The 7,620-nt window shown below is 35.9% G+C and overlaps 1 long non-coding RNA gene across 1 annotated transcript; it reads right to left on the reverse strand.

Moving 5' to 3' along the window:
* Positions 1 to 1,325: 1,325 nt before the first annotated feature.
* LOC128283861 (uncharacterized) lies at positions 1,326 to 6,763 on the reverse strand. Its single transcript, XR_008274249.1, has 2 exons — positions 6,598 to 6,763; positions 1,326 to 1,569 (listed from the first exon to the last, which is right to left on the reverse strand). It is a non-coding gene; the product is annotated as an uncharacterized LOC128283861 (long non-coding RNA).
* Positions 6,764 to 7,620: the final 857 nt, after the last annotated feature.

Genomic DNA, 7,620 nt, shown 5'->3' on the forward strand with positions numbered 1-7,620 from the left:
GAAACTTTCAATCCCTAAAATGGCTTTTCTCCATGCTTCATTCAGCCAAGAAAGATGAATGAAACCAAGTATTTTGGTTTTGTTTTAATTAAATTAACTTAAATAACTAAATTACAATATTAACCTTTAATATAAACCATTAAAATTCATTTAATACATGTCCATATATGTCCATTCATACTATTAATGGTCTAATTACAACTAAGGACCTTTAATTTAATAAACCATAGCTATTAGACAACTTTAGCTATTAGAACTCAAGTTTTACGCTTTACGCGATTTAATCCTTTTTATCAAATTAACTATTCAAACGATAAAATTTCTTCACAAAATTTTCACACATACATACTATCATGTTGTAAACACTTAAAATAATATTAAAAAAATTTACAACCTCGGATTTGTGGTCCCAAAACCACTATTCTAATTTGACTAAAAATGGGCTGTTACAATTGGTATAGGTTTATATTTAATCTATGAAGTTCATTGTTGAAATGGAATGTTATGTTTAAATTTTATACGAGCTTACTAAGTATTCATTGCTTACATAGTTATTTTCCTTTTCTTTACAGATTATCAGAAGCTCAATCAGGTTGGAAGCTCGTCGGAGATTGGTCACACTATCCAACAATTATATCAGTAGATTTGATATCTTAATAAAGGTAATAATGGTATGTATATGTAAATTGTGTTTGATGAGATGTTTTTATGTTTGGATTGTAAATGTGGTATTTTAGTTGGTGTGCTTTTGGAATTTGATATCTTGATGGTTGGTGTTTTTATTGTCAAATTGATGCATGGGTTAAATGGCCAAAGTGGTATATGTTGGCATGGTTGAAATGTGGTCAATTAGGTTATGTGTTGATATGGAAATTAGTTAAGGTTGTTTGGATGAAACATGATCATTTTGATCAAAAGTAAGTATGAATGCTTGGTTGTGATTAATGTAGCACCCCAAACCTGGCCCAGAAGTTATGGCCGGATCCGGTATGCCACATCAAAAACGTAAAAAAAAAAATTTCCATTCTAAGCCCAGAAAATCGTACTTGATGTTCAAAAGACTAATTCATTAAAGGTTAAAGTGAATGGAAGCTGTGCACCAGGTAGGAAACCGGAAAAGAGGTGGTGAGTCCATCGGACTGCTTAAGTACCAAGCTCCCTTTCGGATCCAATCCTAGACATGCATACCGCCATTGCCACACCTTAACGTCATTGATATTTCTAGGAAACCTATTTGATTAAGTTATTTTTAGGAAAAGTGATTAATTTTAGAAAATACTTTCATTGCGGAAGCTTTGCTTGTTGTCGTGTTATTTTGAAATCAATTGTTGTTTTTGAAAACGCGCCCTAAAGCTATCCAATTTCAACAGTTAAAATAAGTAATACCTATCTTAGTAATACATATTAAAACCATCAAAAATAATTAAGCGGCCTTATTACATTTAAAAACCCAAAAATTCAAACGTAAATAAAAGGATATCCAGTTCACCAGAAGAAAATCAAACTTTCAGAACGGGTGGCCACTCCGAATTCCCTCACAGCTCCAAGCCCACTATGGTTGGGGATTTCCTGCGTGGAGGAAAATAAAAGGGGTGAGTTTGGGGAAACTCAGTGTGTAAGGAAAACCTATTCAAAGTCCAAGTCAGCTCAAGCCTATTGGGCCTAAGCCCATTCAGGTAACAGTGATACTGTGTAACACCCCAAACCCGAGACCATCGCCGGTGTCGGACCCGAGGGGTTAACAAGCCAAGTTCACATGTTTTGCCCACCAATTTGACATTTCCAGTCAGGCTGGAAAACTGCGTCACTGTTGCCTTAAAAATCATATCTCGAGTTTCAAAACTCGGAAACTGGTTTCGTAAATTTTCCCTGAATTTAGACTCATATATCCATCCATGGATTTATTTCTAGGATTTTTGGTCAGGCCAATTGGTACAGTTTATTAGTTAAAGTCACCCATGTTACAGGGATCGACTGCTCTGACCTTCGCGCGGTATAACTTGAATATCTCTCTGTACAGGGCTTTAATGCTGGTGTCGTTTGTTTCTAATGAAACTAGACTCAAAATGGAATCTGTACATATAAGGTATGTCTCCTAATTCTTTCTGGATAATTTATAGTGAATTTTTAAATTTGCGACAGGGAACCCAGAAACCATTCTGGCCCTGTCTCACAATAGCTTTAATATCTCTTAACCTGTAACTCCTATGACCATTTCGTTTCTTCCATATGAAAATAGACTCATCAAGGTTCATTTACATAGCTTATTCACTATTTAATTCCATTCCTACGAATTTTGGTGATTTTTCACATTCACGCCACTGCAGCTGGCAGCATCTGTTTTTAAGGTAGGTCTTACCTATTTGGTAGTCTCCATGAACCAACTAGTCTTGCCATACATAGGTTCATATATGATCATTTTAACCATGCCAATGGCTGATCATATGACCAACATTCCCATTTCCAAGCCATAGCCACATCATGACACCAAATATATACATACAAACCACAATTATTCTAAGTTCATGTTTCCCTTTTCGAGCCATTTTCGCATGGCCGTACATACTTACATCACAACATATTTAACAAACAAGGGGTAGTCCTATACACAAAAATTTATACCAAAATGGAGGCTTGATAGTGTGGATGACTTCGACTTCAACGATCCCAAATCCGATTGCTTCGAGCGAAATCTAGAAAACTGAGAGCCAAAGCAACGGGGTAAGCATTTTTATGCTTAGTAAGTCTCAAGGAATATAATCAACTCTAATTACAGCAATACATTCACATAACCAAATGCATCATTTCATTAATACACATTCTTACTTCACACTTCATCATTATATAATTTCACAAAGTATCAATCAATTCAATAACTGAAATTCATTAGTCGATTGAGCGAATGTTGCTCAAACATGTCGACTTTCCAATGCACATATAAACGTACCTCATTCTTTGGGCTTTTTGAGTGTACTCATTGAATTTATTACAGCAGCCAACACTCACTTCCAGCCCAAGATTCTTCGGAACATAATCGGATATAACCATGTGCACAAATGCCTTCGGGTCTTAGCCCGGATAGAATGTCTCGCACGAATGCCTTGGTCTTAGCCGGATGTAGCCACTAGCACAATTGCCTTGGTCTTAACCGGATATAATTTCCAGCATAATTGTCTTGGATTTAGCCGGATATCATTCAATTTCCCATGAACACATACATCAATTATCATTGGACATACATAATTCATTTTCGTTACTAAGGCTCAAACGCAATTATAGTCACAAGCATATTCGCCGGGACTTAGCCCGGTAGAATTCAAATACTCATACATACATAATCAATAATCAATACACATCCATACTTTATTTCACATAATTCAAGTAGGGTCACTTCTTGAGGACTTACCTCGGATGTTGTCGAACGGCTTTTTCGGCTATTCGATCACTTTCTCCTTCCCTTGTCCAATTGTGGCCCTCTAAGCTCTTGAGCTAATTCAAACAAATTCAATTTATTAAAACCTCATTGTGCTAGCTTTTACTTGAATATGACAAGGAGTTTAAATGGTCATATGGCCACCCTTTAGCTTGAATACACAATGGTCATGCACATTTTATACTACATCAAGCAATTCAATACAATTTATTCGAGCATCAAGGAAATGCTAAGGCCTTCAATAGGCTACCCAAGGCGAATATTCATGTACATGTTGAGGTCAATTTTGCACTTAATACCTCACAAAAACAGCATGCAATTTACTAATTAATGCTTTGCACATTGTGGCCCAAAACTTATAATATAGCATCAAGCACTTATATGTGTGCTAGGCGAATTGTGCTTGCACTTTCACAAGCATTCTTCCACATCTTCTTCTTTAAACCAATATATTCATCACTTAGTTCATAACCAAAACATAATGTGCAATCATATATATGCATATATGAGCATGGCAATTTCAAGGTGTCCATAGCCATCCAAAACACAAATTTTAACTAACATGCAAGAAGCATGAATCATGCTCAAGAATGCATCATGGCGAATATGACAATCATGCTCCTTTTCAACTTCAATCATGATAAAACAAAAAGAAAGCTCAAAATCTTACTCAAGAGTAGACAATCCATCATTGCATGCATCATCATCAAGCTTCACACTTAGCATGCAATGGCTTTATCACCATAACAACTTTGGCCAAATGCCATTTCCATGGCATAACAAAGATTTGAGCCATAGCTAACATGCACATCAAATTAGCAACCAAAACATGCATGAAACTCCCAACACAACCTCATACATACCTTACTCTTGTTGCAAGTTTAGCCAAATTTCCTTCTAGATCTCTTCTAAACAAAGAAAATGAAGCAAAAATCCTTCCTTCTTCCTTAGTATTTTCGGCCAAAGAAGAGAAAAATAGGTGAACAAAATTTTTTTCTTTGCTTCTCTTTCACTCACGGCAAAAGGGGGGGAAGGATGAGCAAATTTTTGATTTTTTTTGTTTCTCTTCCTACATGCTTAATTTTTTTATCATTTATCACATCATGCATTAACAAAACATGTCATAACATGTCTTCCTTGCCCATATTCCCTTGTCATGGCCGGCCACTATACCATCCTTGGGGAAATTTGACATGCAAATCCCTTATTTTTGCATGCATGCTCAACTAGTCATCACACATTTCCCCATCATACTTTCAAAGTTTACTACTAGGTCCTTTCTAGTGAAATTCACATTTATAATTCTAAATTGAAACATCAAAATGTCATACACAATTTAACACATATCATAGGCATCAAAATAAATTTTTAATTATTTTTATGCCTCGGTTTTGTGGTCCCGAAACCACATTCCGACTAGGGTCAATTTTGGTTGTCACATCATCGGGCCAAAGCCCTTTTCAGATTATAATAAACGGGCCTTAGCCCTTATTCAGATAATGAGATGGCCCATAGGCCCATTTCAAAATACATGCAACATCAATAAACATATGCAAGCCCATTTGGGAGACTACTCAACCCACCAACCACTACACTCCACCCGTACCAGCCATACACTCCATGTGGGGAATAGCTCAACCCACCCACCCAACACTCCACAGATTCTGCACTTTGCCGCTCAGTTATCATAAATTGAGGCAAAGCCTCCAAGACGTGGACAAGCCACTTTCAGACTTCCTCCGTCAATATCCCTATCCCATGCATCGATAATAATAACATGGCATGCAAGAAATAACAACAATCAAACATGCATTTAGGTCAATTTAACCCTAGGGGTATTTGGTAATTTATCTCCTAGGGGTAAAACGTAAATTTTCCACTTTTAAAGGTATTTCAGAATTTATCTATTTTAGGGTTTTTCATGCATATTCCTACCTTTCACGTACTAACAGAATTACGTACCGAGGGTTCTTACCGAATTGGGCCCGTTGGCCCATCATTCCAATTTTGGCCCATTAAATCCAAAAATATCGAGGGCATAGAAATCATGCACTTTGCAGTCCAAACATTGCGGATTATCAAAAACATTAATCGGTTTACCTCACGAGCATTCGCACACTTGCAAATCTACAAAATACCAGTTTTCGGCATTTCGGCTTTTCGACTTTTGCCGATCTAGACTAAGAAAGAGGGTGTTAGTTACACACTGCTTATGCATTTATATTGTGAGATCCACACACGAACTACCTACAATTGGATTACTAACACGTTAATCTAACTATTCAAATACAAACTACGTATTAACCCCTTAAAATATTCGGCCAACCACACCTACAGATCATAGTAAGCTTATAAGAAATCAATAAGCAACTCATTAACAAATTTTTGTCAATGTTTACCACATAATCATAATTTCACTGCAAGCTGTCTTCCTGAGCAACAGTCACTAAATTATTTATAACTGGAGCTACGAAACTCCAAATCAAGTGCCGTTAATTTTCCATGAAAATAGACTCATATATCTTCTATCCATAAAATTTTCAGAATTTTTGGTATGGCCAATCAATACCAGATTTTTCTTAAAGTTTCCCATGTTTCACTGTTTGACTAATCTGACCACTCTTCATTTCAAATCAAATTTCTCATTGTACAGAATTCAAAATATATTCTCGTTTATTTCATTTGAAACTAGACTCATTAAGCTTTAATTACATAATTTATTCAGCTTCTAATTCTTCTTCCACAATTTATGGTGATTTTCCAAAGTCACGTTACTGCTGCTGTCCCAAGCAGATTTATTACCAAATCACTCTTTCACACCTAACTTGCATGCATGTTATTTAAACATGTATATCACCAATCAATCATCACATATCTATGATTTTACTTAAGTATAATCTCCATTTCATCATTTTAAAGCACAACATGTTAGCTGATTTTTCCCTTTAACATCTAAGGCACATGCATGCTCATTTGTTTGGCTCAACTTCACCTATCTTCCATTTTTCATCAAAGGAACATGAAACAACAACCATTTCCTTCATTTTAATTCATGACTAAATGCTCACAACACAACTAAAAACCAAAATATGCTTCAAGAGTTAAGGTAGAATCAAGATGAACTCATGAACCTCAAAATAAGAAGCAAGGTACCAAGAACTTACCTTCAATTTTCCTCCTCCTAATGACCGAATACTCAAGAGCTTTCTCCTCTCCTTTCTCTTCTCTAACTTTCAGCTATGATGAACAAAGATGGACAAAACTTTGTTCTTTTCACCCATTTTTCTTTTAATAAAACTTCATATTTCATCCATTTAATTCTTTAATACAAAAGACATGAAATTCTTATCATGAAACATTTACCTAACCTATTATCATGGAACATTTACCTAACCCATTATCATGGAACATTTACCTAACCTATTATCATGGAACATTTACCTAACCTATTATCAATTTGTATCAATTTGTACCATAAATTATGGATATCAAGTGCACATTTTGTCTACAACAACATGATGGCTGGCCACTTCATGTAAAATGGGAGGTTTTTCATGCAAGTCCTCCTATTTTGCACTCCTATTTATTTGGCCACTTCAATTTAGCCTATAGCATTTTCAAACATTTCACATAGGTCCTATTTCATAATTTCACTCCCTTTTTCTTATGGAACAAAAATTAACTAAAATTATCGAGTTCTATCTTAAGCTTGGGCCTTCTAGAGGCCCACTAATATAATTAAACCTATGCCAACATTCACAGGATTCCCGAAAATTGGGGCGTTACAATTAAGGTGCCTAAATAACATATTGGTTGAATTGACTTATGGTATATTGAAACAATCTTATTATGCATACTTTGGCATGTTTTGGTGCCTTGATCATAGGTTCATTTGGCGTGTTGTTACTTGTTGAAATTGGGTTAAATAAAATGCTTGATTTTGGCCTATTTCTTGTCCACACAACCTAAGACATTGTGTCACAGTCATGTGTACCCTGTAGGTTATTAATGGTTGCTTTTTGAAAGTTGCATGGCCTGGCACACGGGTGTGTGAGGCCATTTTGAGAGTTACACAGCCTGGTACATGAGCGTGTAGCTTGGCTGTGTAACACAAGTCAATGAGTTACATGGGCACGGAAACGAGCTGGGACACGACCGTGTATCCCTATTTCAAATGTTACAGGGCC

The sequence above is a fragment of the Gossypium arboreum genome, chromosome 2, assembly GCF_025698485.1.
Source record: "Gossypium arboreum isolate Shixiya-1 chromosome 2, ASM2569848v2, whole genome shotgun sequence".
NCBI lineage: Eukaryota > Viridiplantae > Streptophyta > Magnoliopsida > Malvales > Malvaceae > Gossypium > Gossypium arboreum.